Source organism: Tamandua tetradactyla, chromosome 9 (assembly GCF_023851605.1).
Source record: "Tamandua tetradactyla isolate mTamTet1 chromosome 9, mTamTet1.pri, whole genome shotgun sequence".
Lineage (NCBI taxonomy): Eukaryota > Metazoa > Chordata > Mammalia > Pilosa > Myrmecophagidae > Tamandua > Tamandua tetradactyla.
The window spans coordinates 52,041,340-52,051,676 of record NC_135335.1 but is presented as its reverse complement, the minus strand read 5'-3'; the positions used below and the strand labels follow the sequence as shown (position 1 = coordinate 52,051,676).

The 10,337-nt window shown below is 49.3% G+C and overlaps 1 long non-coding RNA gene across 4 annotated transcripts; it reads right to left on the bottom strand.

The window, feature by feature from the left end:
• Positions 1 to 226: 226 nt before the first annotated feature.
• Positions 227 to 7,428, bottom strand: LOC143646100 (uncharacterized). Of its 4 annotated transcripts, XR_013157280.1 has the most exons (6): positions 7,324 to 7,428; positions 6,695 to 6,953; positions 5,576 to 5,715; positions 4,028 to 4,128; positions 2,035 to 2,228; positions 227 to 1,349 (listed from the first exon to the last, which is right to left on the bottom strand). It is a non-coding gene; the product is annotated as an uncharacterized LOC143646100 (long non-coding RNA). The 4 variants fall into 4 exon arrangements; XR_013157281.1 differs by lacking the exon at positions 5,576 to 5,715 and having other exon boundaries at positions 2,018 to 2,228; XR_013157279.1 differs by lacking the exon at positions 5,576 to 5,715.
• Positions 7,429 to 10,337: the final 2,909 nt, after the last annotated feature.

The following is a 10,337-nucleotide window of genomic DNA, read 5'->3' as shown; positions in this document are numbered from 1 at the left end:
GGGAACTGAATTTTTATTTGTATTTAGCTTAAATTTAAACTGCAGCACATGCCTTGTGGCTACTATACTGGGCAACGCATATCTAGACAGATACATGGACAGGTCAAGAGGTAATAGCAATGAAACTGATAAGCATGGTATGGTAGGGGAAATAGTACCCCACACCTCATCCCATCTTAGTTCCTTGCCTGTTAAAGCAAATACCGTGCGATAGAGTGGTTTAAACAACAGGAATTTATTGGCTCATAGTCTTGAGGTGGGGAGAAGTTCAAAATGTGATGCTTTCTCCCCAAAGACTGTGGCATTCTGAGGCTGGCTGCTGGTGAGCCTTGGTCCTTGGCTTTTCTGTCACTTGGCAATGTCCATGTCAGTGTCTTCTCCTTTCCCATCCAGTTTCCATCAACTTCTGACTCCTAGCTTCTCATGGCTTTTCTCTGTGCCTGAATTTCATTCTGTTTATAAAGCACTTCCATAATAGGGATCCCCAACCTCATTGAGTCGATCACACCTTAATTAAGAATGACATCTTCCAAAGGTCCTGTGCACAGTGGATTTCCACCCACAGAACTAGATTAAGGTTAAGAACCATTTATCTTGGGTACATAATTCCATCCGTCACACTGCAAGTCCTGTGATTGGGTTAGGTTACCTCGAAAGGGAAGGCAATTGAGGTTGCAGATGGAATTGAAGTTGCTAATCAGTTGACTTTAAGATAGGAATATTATCCCAGTAGACCCAGTGTAATCACAAGACTCCTTAAAAATAGAAAAGGAGGCAGAAGAGCAAGGCAGCTGTGGCTAAGGGAGAAAGGCATGAGAGATGCAACCTTGTGGCTTTAATGATGGAGGAAGGGGCCACATGCCAAGGAATGAAATATTCTCTAGGAACTGGAAAAGGGCAAGGAAATGAAGTCTCCTCTAGAGCTTCCAGAAAAGAACTCAGTGTGTGAACACCTGGATTTTAGTTCAGTGAGTCCCATTTTGGAATTATGCACTCCAGAACTGTTAGATAACAAATTTGTGTTATTTGATGCTACGAAGTTTGTGGTAACAGACCGCATAGGAGGAGGCTGTTCTGATTTGGGAGTGGGGTCATTCCCACACTGAATATGGGATGAGAAGGAGTCAGCAAAACCGTGAACTGAGGGGTTGTATATTCCAGCACCAGGAAGAACACGTTTAGGAGGTGGAGGCGGGAAGAAGACTTACTATCCAGGTAAGGAGGCATCACCAGATGTGGCACAGCTTGGGGGGTGAAGGATATGCCAGGGCCAGAGTTGGTCACTCATTGCTAGAGACCCTGGTGCAGGTCCTCAGGCAAATGAATTTCAGGTTGCAAGATGCTCCACCCTATTTTGGAAGCAGAGCATGAAAATGTCAACTTTTAAAGTATATGAATGTCATATTCATTCTTTTAAATATATTCCTGGACATTAATGCTGCTAATTAAAGAAAACAAATGAATGAGGAACCTGGGCATCTCATGGAAAGCATCACCTCTCACATACTAACATGCTTTTAAGCTGCAGCTTTCTTTCCCTTCTCAATACCAAATATATTCCCATGTGACGTTCATCAGAGCCTAATAGCAGCCTCGTCAGACACCTCCTTCCCTGTTCACTTTTGAGGGTAAGATGCCAAGGAACCAAGTCATGTATGGACCCACAGCCTCAGAGAGTACTGGGATATTAGAATCTAAAGGGATCAGAGACCTTCTCCATGGACTTCCCACACAAGGCAGGATCCCACCTAGAGCAGCTCTCATGGGGCCACCCACATTCTCCCTGAGTCCCTCCAGGGACAGTGAGTCTTGGGCATATTTGTTTTTTCATTTAGACAACTGATGTTTGGTAAGCCCCTCTTGTGTTGGCAGCTCTTCAGTATCTGCTGAGAGCAAAATCATGAAGGGGCTGGAAGCAGACTTTGTAGTCTGTGCCTCCAAACAGTCCCGGCAATCCCCACTCCGAATGGACACGTTACCCCTGACTGCCAGCATGGGCTCTATGTCCTCTACCCGCCCAGTCTTGTGACTCGCCTTGACCAATGGAATGTGGTGGAGGTGACATCATCGGGTCCGGAGGCCAGGCTTCATGAAGTGGCCCTAGGCAGACCAATGGAGAAAGGCCACAGAAGATGAGACCAGCTTGGTGTCCAGGCCACGTCAAGCTTCTAGCTAGGTTTTCTTGAGTGACATCTGCCCACACCTGTTGGAGCTGAAAAACCAGCCAGCTGAAAAATAATAAATTGTTATTTTAAGTTAATAAAATTTAGGGTGATTCATTGCACAGCAGTAGTTATTTAAAATAATCTCTAAGACATATAGTTTGGTAAGAAAGGTATGCTGTTGTTGGTATAAATCAATGGCAGTGAAGCTGGGTAAATAGTATCAGAGAGGAAAATTCAGCCAGTGGGCCCAAATACTGGTTATAAAGGTTATAGAAAACTCCCCAAAGGAAACCATTACACCCAAGAGCTGAATGAAGGGCGAACTGGGCAAAGAGCAGAGGAAAAGAGTGACCAGGCAATGGGGACTGCATGCACATGGGAAAGAAAGAGCACAGCCCACTTGAGAAACAGCAGTCAGGCATCCGTCAGCGGCTGACACAGAGTAGGTGCCCAAGAAATGTTTGTCGAATGACTAAATGATTATGGCCAAATGCAGGGTTAGTGGGGATTATACTGAAATGGGGCTAAAAAGTTAACAGTCAGGTCACTCAGGACCTCATGGACCAGGTCACCAAGCCGGACTTCATGTTGTGCACGCTGGAGCTCATTACCCTGAGAGAAGCTCCTTACTAGAAAATTCTTTCTGGAAATCCTCCCAGAAGCCTTGTTCTGGTAACCAACACTAGTTCTAACGTGGTGACCCTGACACAGTTTTCAACTTCATGGTCCCAGCATACATCGCACCATTGCTTTCTATGCTTTCCATTAATTTATTGTGGAAAATCATGGATGGACATGGCCTGCCACACATCTGTAACTTAGGAATCTCAGGGCACTATCCCAGAACGGTCTTCTATGGATGTGGGAAATAAACACTGGAGTTGGAGTCAGAAAATCTGGGCTTGAGTCATTCATTATCTGACTCCTCGTTTGCCAAAGAAGGTTCTGTACCACGGCGATGGCAGTGGCTGTGTAGGTGTGATCTGAGGACGCAGAAGTGCTCACTGTGAGCCGGATCCTCCACCCTTAACTCCAGGTGCACGTCGGAAAGGGCGATCCAGGTGCTGCAGGTATGGGAAACCCTGCATGCTCCATCCAGCCCCGAGCCACATGTCGTGGGCCACATGGGCGTCCTTCCTCCTTCCTTGGGACGGCTGTGTCCCTGAGGGGCATGCTGCTGCTGGCCCCTCGTCGCCCAGGACCCGGCAGCCCCTTCCTGAGTTGTGTTGCTTCTAATCACAGGTGAAGATAAGAAGATCAAGCTGGGTCTCAGGCCCAGCCAAGCAGGACATGGCTGCATTTAGCTTTTATGCTCCTTCTCCGTCCCCAGCTCTTGTCCAGCTAAGGCGGAGAGGGAAGTGACCTTCCTGCAGATGCGTGTCCCTGAGGCACTGGTGGAGAAGCAGGAAACTGCTCCCTCGTGGGCCACGTCACACGGCATGACCGGGGGGATGAGATGGGCAGCGAGAGCAACCTAAATGTTACCTGGCCAGAATTCTGGTCCCTTAAACCAGATCATTTTTTTAAAGTTTTAAACATAAAACATTATCAAAGCATATGATTCCATTTTTCAAAGACTGAAAATAAACACTACCCAGCACAGGATAAACCCCGGTGCCTTGACTGACAGCTTATATATTGCTTGATTCTAGCCACCAAGGCCTTATGATAAATCGATGTTTGAGAAATATCTTCTATAGATGGAAAGCGTCTCCATGACAAGGCAAATATGTGGCATTCACATAACATCAATGGCGACAATTTTTAAAAGCAAAACATCATTCTTTTTCTGTTTTTTTTTTCTTCAAAGTGTGTATGTATATTGAAAAACTGAAGGGCTAGAAATAGATAGAAAATACCACCTAGAAATAAAGTGTTGTCGTCAACTGATCTCCCTCCAGCTTAGTCTCCTCTCCTGTAAAATGTAATGAGGAACCCCTCGTGGACGTGCGGTTCAGGTAAACTGAGGAAACAAACACAAGAAACTTGCTAAACTGGAAGGTGCTTTGAAAGTACAATGTGGCAGTGCTATTAATGTGTTATGACATCTATAAATGTGCTGTTCCTACAGATTTGGGTTCAATATTTCTTAAACATGTTTGGTGGAAATAACAGCATAAACCATGAAGAAAGAAACGAACAAGCAGTGTAAGAAAAGCCTGTTAAAGCGGCCCATAGTGACGAACACGTTGTTTCCCGAAAACCCAAACCTCAACAAGCTCAGGTGGTGAGGGTCAGGGTGGGGGGGGGGAGTTGGGGTCATTGAAACCTCGTGGCGGATTCCAAGCGGGGTTTGACTGTGTTTATTTGCTGGACTGGGTGGTTGATGGAAGGGGTGTAAAGTCTCTCACAAAGCGCTGTCTAGAAGTTGGGAGCTCTGTGACGATAACAGCCTGCGGGGAGGTTTCCCGCAATCCTGTGGGCATCCGAGCTGGGCCATCATGAAATAACATGTAAATTATGCGTCCCCCCGTAGGGTTTCCCAGAAGTGACACTCTAACCAGATATGGCACCGGCAGCGTGCATGAATGAAGGCCTCATCGCAGCCATCCAGGCGCCACGAAGGCCACAGAAGCCCCGGGACAGGGAGGAAAATGCCAGAGCAAGCGCTGGTTGACCTGCTGTGCACTGTATGTATGTTACTGAGAATTCTCTCTGCGATCCCTGCTGCTTCCTTTTACAGCTACAGGGCGCTGATATGTATCCGAAAATAATATCACTCAAAATGCTGAAGGAAGGAGTTATGATGCATAAAATATTTTAGGGCAGAGCCGATTTTATATCAGAGGTGTGTGTCCCTGAAACTTTAAGTGCAAGAGAGTTTTCTTTCTTTACAAAAACAAATAAAACCTGCATTTTAACTCGAAACAAAGTGTGTTTTAAATTGCTTTCTTTTCTTGATTTATCCTAATTGAATGTGCCCCCTTTCTGCTGCAGGGAACTTTTTAAAATACTGCATTTTCTTCAGTAGGTTTTCTTCTTTCCAAAGAACAAGGTGTGATGTAGTAGCTCCCATGTTGGCAGCAGACACTAATAAGCAAAATATTCTGCATCGTGATTGCTTTGGGGACAAAAAAATCTCTAGTAGGTAATTAAACAAATGCCCTTAAAAAAACACCAATTTTCCATCAAGGTCTGTTTCCATCAGCTTAAATATATAAAAACCAACTAATCTTAAAGCAATGCTGCTGTACTCAACCTGACACAGGTGCCGACAGCCCAGCACCCTGAGGGAGAGCCTTCTCATGGCTGTCCTCACACTGCCCTTAGGGACCCACTGGGACCAGTGTCCATGGGAGACACGCTGTGCATGGTGGTTGTGCAGCCACCGCTTGCCTGTCCCAGGGCCAGCACCCCCACCTCCTCGCTGTGTGGCCATGGATAACTGACTCAACCTCTCTGAGCCCCACCTGAAAACAAAGTCAGCACCCCTTGCAGGGTTGTCAGGAAGACCAAATTGGTGACAGGTCCCATGTGCTCCCAGCAGTAGCTGTCATGATGGGCAGTTGCTCTCAGGATCCATGTGAGATGGCTGGGGATCCCCAGGGATCTATTGAAGGAGGGGCCAGAGTCCCGCTGATGGAGAGGAGAACCAGGGCTCTGCTTCTCTCCTGGGATGGGTTGCTCAGCCTGGACGAGGCCCTGCATGTTTCCGCAGCAGCGGATCAAGACTCCACCTGCAGGGGGTCTCTCGAGCCCAGCTGGATGAGAACGGGCAGCAGAGGCGCCCTTCTTTGTGGGCCCCAGGTGGTCTGGTCTGCCCGTCTCCCCTGTCCGCCTTCATCCCGCACCCGCGAAGGCAGACGCACGGTGGGCTGGGGGCTTGGGCTCACACCGGGTCGGCAGCAATGACTGATGGCCCCCTGGAGCCCCAGCCATGCCCCACACTGTGTCCAGTTCTCCCCAGACCCAGCCTGACTTGCCCCGTCCTGGACCCGCCGCCTCCAGGCCTCTCGTGGCCCCCCCAGGCGTGTCTCAACCGGGGCCCCTCCTCACGGCCCCGCCGACCTCACCGCCATGTGCAGGGCTGGGTGCACACCTGTGTCCCAGGGACGGTCCCTACGGGCTCTCAGTGAGGTCGGCACCTGGCGTGCCCAACTTCGCATACTGTGGAAGTGAAGTGTGACCACATGCCCAGTGAAGGGAGTCCTGGCAGACTGCAGGGGCTCAGTAAATCCTCCATCGGGTGGCAGGTCCCAGAGGCGGGCACACAGCAGTGATTGACGGGGCAGGTTCTCACACACCCTTGGGTTCTGGGGGAGCCCAGGGCTCAGCCGGGGCAGCAGGGGTGGGGAGGGGCACTGGCACCCACTGCCCTCCTGGCCCCAGCGCTGGAACCTAGCAGCTCAGCACGCTGGCCTGAGAGCTCAGCCTTCCCTGCCACGCTGCCCGCATGGGTGAAAGCCGCTGACCTACGTGATGAGCTGAAAATGGAAGAAATACAGTAACCTGTAGAAGGAAACAGGAGACGGCATCGCAGGCACCTACACCTGCCTCTTTAATGGAAATGGACATAAAGTGCCGTTTACCTGTTCGCGAGGATCATCCATAACCTTGACTGTACGAGGAAGTGGAGAGCTGGAAGAGGACAAGGGCTTCCCGCACCTCCCGGTGTCCAGGGAGGTCGGGGCGCAGAGGGGAAGCCCATGGACTCAGACACGCTCCCTTCTCCATCTGCCTGTGCTTTGGGGCCGCCACTGCATACCATCGAGTCTTAGAAACCGAGGGCATGAGGAGATGCCTCAGAGCTCAGCATCCTTCCCCCTCCAGCTCCAACCACATACACGCCTGTAAACGGGAGTACTTCAGGTGAGGAGAGAAATTCCTTCACCTGTGCACTGGACCCCGCCATTCTTACCCCCAGGCTCCCATGGTGCTCCCTCTGTGGAATCACTTCTTTCCAAACAAAAGCAAACAAACAAATAAGCAAAGACCCTTCTCTCATCCCAGCCTGCTGCCACCTGGCTCTGGATTCTTTGCTTTCCTTTGCAGTAAAACTCATGGGAAGTGCTGTTTCTGCCCTGTCACCTGTCCTCTCCCATTCTCCATCTAGCTTCTCCTGGTAAAGCCCCCAGTAACCACGCCTCTAGGAACCGCAGTCCCTTCTTCATCATCCCTACTTGACCAAGAAGGATTTGACATGGGGGGGTGGTCATACCCCTTCCACGTGTTCCTGGTTCTTGTCCCACCTCAAGGTTTGCTCAGTCTCTTTCCCGGTGCCCCGGTTCTGCTGCATCTCTCAGTGGTGGAGCCCAGGCTCGGCCCACAGACTCCTCTCTACTCCACACATCTTAGTTCCTTTATGATCTCATCGGTGGCATGGCCTCCATTTTGATGCTAGTGATTTCCAGATTTAACCCTTTAGCTCCGCCTTGTCTCCTTCATTTCCAATTATCTACTGAGCATTTTGGAAAACAAACATCTCACAGTATCATGTTCAAAACTGCATTCCTGACTGTACTTGCCAAACCTGCTTTCCTTGCACATTTTCCCTTCTCAACCAATCATACCGGCCACTTTCCCAGGTGGAAGTTCTGGCCTGCTCTGTCCCTCCTGCACCCTGTGTCCAGCCCATCAGAAAAGTGTGCTCCAGTCCACCCCGGGAAGGAATCCCCAGCACAGCCTTCACTGCCCACTCCATGGAAGTAGCCATGGCCAGTGCTTACTGGGCATTCTCCCCAATTCCCAAGTGGCTGCCTGCCCCATCTTCCCCCACTGTCCATTCTCAGCCAGCAGTAGAGCGAGTCTGTGAAATGTAAGCGTGGCAGGCTGCGTGATCGACTCCAAGGCACCCAGGGCCTGACACCTGGAGCCTGTGGCCATGTTAGGTTTATATGCACTGGTACCTTAGGGTTGAAAATAGAATTAAGGCACTTGATCAGCTAACCTTGAGATGGAGATATTATTAACTATCTTGTAGCATCCTGGTGGGTCCAAAGTGTTACCAGTAGGAGTCGGGGGGGAGGGGGGGAGTCTGAGTGATTTGAGGAAGACGTCACAGTCATTGCTGGCATTGGAGACAGAGGAGAGCATTGCCGGACAGACTGCAAGTGGCTTCCAGCAGCTGGGAGAAACAAGGCACCAGGAGCCTCCCAACGAGATGCAGTCCTGCTGACACCTCCATTTCAGCCCCGTGAGACTCATTTTGGGCTTCTGGAACTGCAAAGAAATAAATCTGTGTTGTGTGAAAACACTAAGTTTGAGGTGGTTTGTTGTAGGAACCACAGGAAGATAAAGCAATAATTAAGATGTGGTCACTCCCCCGCTGAGCCCCTTCCAACGCCCCCCAAGTTGCTCAGAGTCGAAGCCAGAGTCCGCTCAGATTCCTCCAGGCCCGTCCCGTGCACCCTGGCGTGTTCCTTCTCCACCTGCTGTGCCTATCCGCCACCCTTGGCTGTAGCCACGAGGGCCTTCTGCTGTTCCCGCAGCTCCCAGCTGGTGTCCTCCAAACCGCAGGACCCCACATAGCGGCACTCTGGTCCCCTCACTTTCCTCACTCCTTCAAGCTTTCACTCCAATGGTACTTTCTCAGAAAGGCCCGCCCCAGCCACACATCTGCAAAGTGCAATAGCCACTCCAAACTTCCCATTTTCTTCATCCTGCTCTTATTTTAACACACGGTGCTTATCACCTGCCAACAGATGGTTTTATTTCCTTTTGCATCATGTTTGTAGTTGATGATGACTGTCTGTCGTCTCGCCCACTGGTCTAACTCCATGCACAGAAGGATTTCTTACTTGTTCACTGAAGTGCCCTGGGGTATGCCATAGACAGTCTGTAAACATTTGTTGCATAAATGAATTTATAGAGTTAAAATCTCAAAGGGAAATAATACAATTTCATTTGTACTTATTTAACTTGGGGAACTTAAATCAAGGCTCTGCAAGCTGAAGCTCTGTCAGCCACTTTTGACGTTTCCTATCTCTGTGGTGTGGTCCTTTGGCCTTTGTGGTGTTGGGGCATCCTGGACCCCATGCTTCTCTCCCCCTGCCCCAGGGGAGCCACACTGAGCAGGCTTCTGACCACGCCGCTGCTCTCTTCCAGAAGGCAGAGTGACGTGTCTGGGGAAGGGCGTGGATGCATCGCTCCTGCCCACTCCCGGCTCTGTCTCTGCACTCGCTCTGCGGATGAGTCTGAGGTCCTTGGCAGGCACTCCACCCACCTCCAGCTGCCTCCTTGAAGGACAGGGCGAGGGCCAGCACGTCTCCTGCCATCCAGCCGGAACCCTGGGCCCACCGCCAAGCTACAGGGCAGGCCCTCGATGCCCACTGCAGCCACGGGCCCACGTGTTACTCTCCAAGTTCAATGCCTAGAAACAAAGCAGATTTTTGGTGTGCTCGCTGATTATTGGATAAGGAATCCATCAGGAGGAAGGGGGAAGATTAGGGACCCCAGAATCTCCCATCATACAAGGAAAGAGGTAAAACTGGGTGGCCTTGTGAGGCAGCTCTTCAGCCTCCTTTTCTTATTCTCTCTCCTCTTAAAAACCCCATCCAGCACCCTGCCTGCAATAGTACTTCAATAAACGTTGTTGCTGGGAAGATAAAAGTAGATATTGAATATGAATTTAATCATAAACATAAACATTCTTAGATTGAAAAATCTTCAGTAACTTTGATTATCTCTCATTAATTGGCTAAGAGTTGAGAGTTTATCACTCAGATGATTGTCAAGGTACCTTAATAAAAAAAACAGGAAAAATTACACAGTTGTACCAGGCATTTGGGAGCACCCAGTTTCTCTCCAGGGACAGTTACTATCTCAGGGACAGTCTGATAGGTTACAATCAGACCTAAGATGTTCAGTGGGTTCATTGCTGGATTAGGGACTGTGAATGCTGAACATATTTTCTAAAAGAATTTAGAGATTCAGGGAGACTGATTTCAAATGTTTAAGTGCATCCTTTATGTAAACAAAGATGAATCAACATTAATCAAAACTTGCCTTTCATTTCTAATCCATTAAACTTGACCAAAGCAACAGACCTTGGATGAAGTATTGGTAATTGAACCTGATGCATTTTTAACCATCTAAGAGCTCTCTCTTTACTAGTTCATAGACAGTGCTTCAAGGACAGTAAAACTCACAGATGTCCTCATGCTATGGAGACTAAAGCATTTAGAGGAAGGCTTCCCCCATCACGTCCTCATAGCTCTGAAGCTGAGAAATGTC